We start from the raw sequence: 4,137 nt of genomic DNA, 5'->3' as shown, positions 1-4,137 counted from the left end.
AATTTTGACTAGGGTTCGTATCACGAATTCCAAAATTGAACCGGACCCCATGAACCGATGAACCAATCCTGATTCCGTCCACTCAGGGACAGATCAATAGACTTAATGCCGGTAGTTCCAAAAGACAATCAGATCAATATAAACCAAAAATATCAGTTTCACGTGCTACTGTCCACCACTTCTTCTTCTTCTTCTTCAGATGATCGTTGTGGATCTATCTTCTCCATGTGGTGGGCTACATGCATTTTCTTTCTAGAGTGGGATAATCATTGAGGAACCTTTTGTTTTTGTTTTCTTCTTTTTGTTTCATGTTTTCTTCGTATCATTAAATTTTTTTTTATTCTTTATATATATAAATTTTTAGAAAATTTCACTTATTTAGTAAAATTTTAAAAAGAATAAAGTGAAAAAATTAACATGCCACGTTTACAAACAATTTGTTTGACAGTTTTTCTGTCCTAATAAATCAAACAAGCCATATACAATGTAATTTCTTATAAATGTTTACTTTTTAAAAAAATTTCTCACTTATTTTTACCCACCCTACTTCATATACAACAAATAAATGATATCTTGATATAATAATAAATTATTTTATCACAAAAGAATTGTTGAGTTGCTAGTAATCGACACTTCTTAGTGGATATCATAGATTCAAAGTTTTTTGTTGTATATGCATGGTTGAAAGTGTCGGTAATATATCGCAATGTAGGAGTGGGGCAACAAGACACCCCCTTCCGACACAATGTGGACAAAAAGTCGATGATATGTCGTCAATATGTTGCCAATATCACTTATCTCTTATGTTTCTTGCATATTTTAACCTTATTTTGCTCTAATTTCGACATTTACAAATACATATTGCTTTGTTACCGTTGACTATTGTGTTGTTTGTATCGATTAAATGAAATTTCATATGAATTTGTGAGTTTTTCAAACTTTCATTTTCGTTCACATACAACTAAACATGTGTTGATCAATAACATTAGTTTAGGTGATGTAGGTCAAAATAACGCTCACATTGTGTTTGTTGGCCTCAAGTTAGGTTACACAAAATTCAAACTAAAATGATCCCAAATACATCGACACCCCTCCAAATGTCACTTGACATATAGCAAAATGTCACTGGGTCAGTTGCATTGCCAACCACCAACACGGCAGCATGGAGTGATTTTTCGAACCTTAGCTATATGTAATAGTTCCCATCCCCTTAATTCCCCCAAAAAAAAAAAAAACATTATTTTAATTTATTATTTTATCTATGAAGTAAAATTTAAAATAAAGTTATTTTCAGTAATTATAATTTAATTATTTATTGGATAAGCGGTAATTATCACCTTGACTTTATGAGGATTGAGTACATGCCATGATTTAACATAAAAAGCTGTGTCTTTATCAAATGAAGGAAATTTCAAAGAATGAGACAAAGTGATGGTTGGGAAAATCCAAAAGTGCTTTCAGACTTGGTGCTTTGGCTATGCAATATAGGCTAGGGCTATCAAGAGTCAAGACCTACCAACCACCAACCTATGGGGTGGAGTTGGGTGAAGGGTCACACAATGGGTAAGATGGTCATTTCATCGTCTCCCTATAGAAGCATCATCCCTTTTTTTCTTTTTACCTAAAAAATAAATAATAATGTTTTATATTATAAGGTAATATATTACATGTACCATTATAGAGAAAACGGATTACATAATCTCTTCGATGAGAGATGTTGGTCATTGTCATCTGAGTAACCCTATGATGGTCTACAAAGTACATTTTTCCCAGATATAACTTTTTTGCACTGATATTTCGAGGGAAAAAGAATCTTCAATAGCATGGCTCTAGTGTTAAAAGATGTTGTAGGGTTTGCACTTACCACTTCGTTACGTACCTCTACTTCTATTGATGCTCTATGTGTGTCTATATTGACCCTGACACACTGCACTATAAGGCAATGCACCGAGACAATGAACTTTATGAAACAATGGAATCTTGTTATTATCTATTATTAGATAATTATAAAATAATATATTTATTTACTTTAATGTTATTTCAAAAGTTTTCCAAAACAGCCCCGCTCCAATAAAAGAAAAAGAAGGTAGGGCGTTACTAACTCTTGATTATGGTCAGCTAATTTCAAAGTAACATAATTAAAAAAGAATAAAAAATTATCAACGAGGAAGAAAAAGTTTGTCTTGATTCAAATTTTTTGACATCTTATCTTAAATTACTTGATATTTCAAGACATTTCATAGTTATTTTTATTTGTAAAAAATAATTTCATATTTACAAATGAATCATTTTTTTTTTGTGAATCATAGTTATCGATCGATTTCAACATTTTGGACTTTTATTGTTCGAGACAGAATATTTTGAATATAATTCCAACCCCAATGCCTATTTTTGTCATATTAATACATTTGTCTTTTACTTAATTTGGAAAAAACATCATAACGGCCATTGTTTTTATCTCAAACTCAACAAAGAATCAATTTTTATTTCATTTAAAATTTAAAGAAACTTAAAGAGCAAGTCATTGAAATTTAAATGCAAACTATAATAAGCTATTCACAAATTGGGACGGTTTTGGCCAAAAAGGATAAAGAGATAGTTTATAGACTTTATACCTATTAGTAGCCATTGAAAACATGGGATTCCGCTGTGGTTTGGTTGGATTTTTTTCTTTTGGGTAACCTGTTTGGTTAGATTTCATTATTAAATGATAAATTCATCCTGTTTACCTAAAATTGTATTTTTATTTTCAAAATTGTATTTTTATTTTTCAAAATTAATTTTTACATTATAATGTTCTATCTCGACTTTTTAATATCTTTCCGATTATGGCATGGTAAATTTTACTTTACCCCAAATGAATTTAATAGATGAAAGACAATCAAACTTGCACATCAAATTTAAATTGTTAGCCATGCCCTAGACCATAAATTTTTGAGAATAGTTTATTTAATATAGACATTAAAACACCATAATTATCTACATAAAATTCATTATCATTGCAATGGTCATTTTAGATTAGTCACAATAATTGGGGCCCGCAAGGCCACAAGTACAATAGATGAGAAAGAGAAGGGGAGGGGAACATGCTTAGGATTTGGGTTTTAATTTTCATGATACGATTTGTTTTTTTTTAATAAATTAAAGATTAATGTAACCCAATAATGGATTTAACAGGCAATATAGATTGATTATCACAAATCAAATACAATATTGACATGGATCAACATGTATCAGTTCAAATTTGACAATTGTTGTCCATAGTTTATATACATAATTGGATTTTCCTTTAACAATTAGCCCCCAAATATTAAAACCAATGTTAGTGATATCAACACAAAGTGCTCAAATATAGATTTTGAGACCATGATTCAATATAGGGTCCAAACCCTTACCTAGATATTTAGTTGTCCAAATTACAACATTTGATTTCACATAGTACAAGTACATGGCTATATATAGGCTTATAATGAGATGGGGTTGGGTTGGATTTTTTAAAATTTCGACCTTAATTGTAAATACTTTAATATTATATATATTTTAAGGATAAAGTGGAGATACGCTAATGGCGACTTTGCTTGTTTGCTATACAATGTTTCGACTTTTAAATTCGACCTATGCAATTATTAGTCCTGTGAATTATTAGCGTAAACATTGATCATGTCAACATAGTACAACATAGCTCGGCTCCAATCAGAGGCCGAGTATAATCCACGCTAAATACTCCAATTTAGCAACCAAGACCAGAGCAAATAGTCGTGAGTCATGAATTTTATTTTATTTTTCTTGTATATAAATATTCAATAAATACGAAGTCATGACTCATGGCCCACGGGATGCATAGATGGCATAATTGACGGTTCACCTAGGAGAATAGCTATCGTAGTTGACGGTTTAACACGGAGAACTTTGACGCCGTTAAGCTGCGACAAATAAGAACCTGGGGGTAAAAGTGTAAAACCAGCGCAGAACCCAGCTGGCGCTTTTTCTTTCTTAACGACCAGTACCGGAGAGCCTATTGAACTTCTACTAGCCTTCCAATAATGAAACTCTCTGGTCAAAACAATAATCAAGGGCAAGAATGTAAATTCCAGCTCCAGCTTTCACTTAATCACTTAGTTCTAACTTCTACCTTGT

Source organism: Hakea prostrata, chromosome 1 (genome assembly GCF_041222555.1).
Source record: "Hakea prostrata isolate BN-2017 chromosome 1, UWA_Hpros_2, whole genome shotgun sequence".
Lineage (NCBI taxonomy): Eukaryota > Viridiplantae > Streptophyta > Magnoliopsida > Proteales > Proteaceae > Hakea > Hakea prostrata.
Note: the sequence above shows the minus strand (reverse complement) of the source record.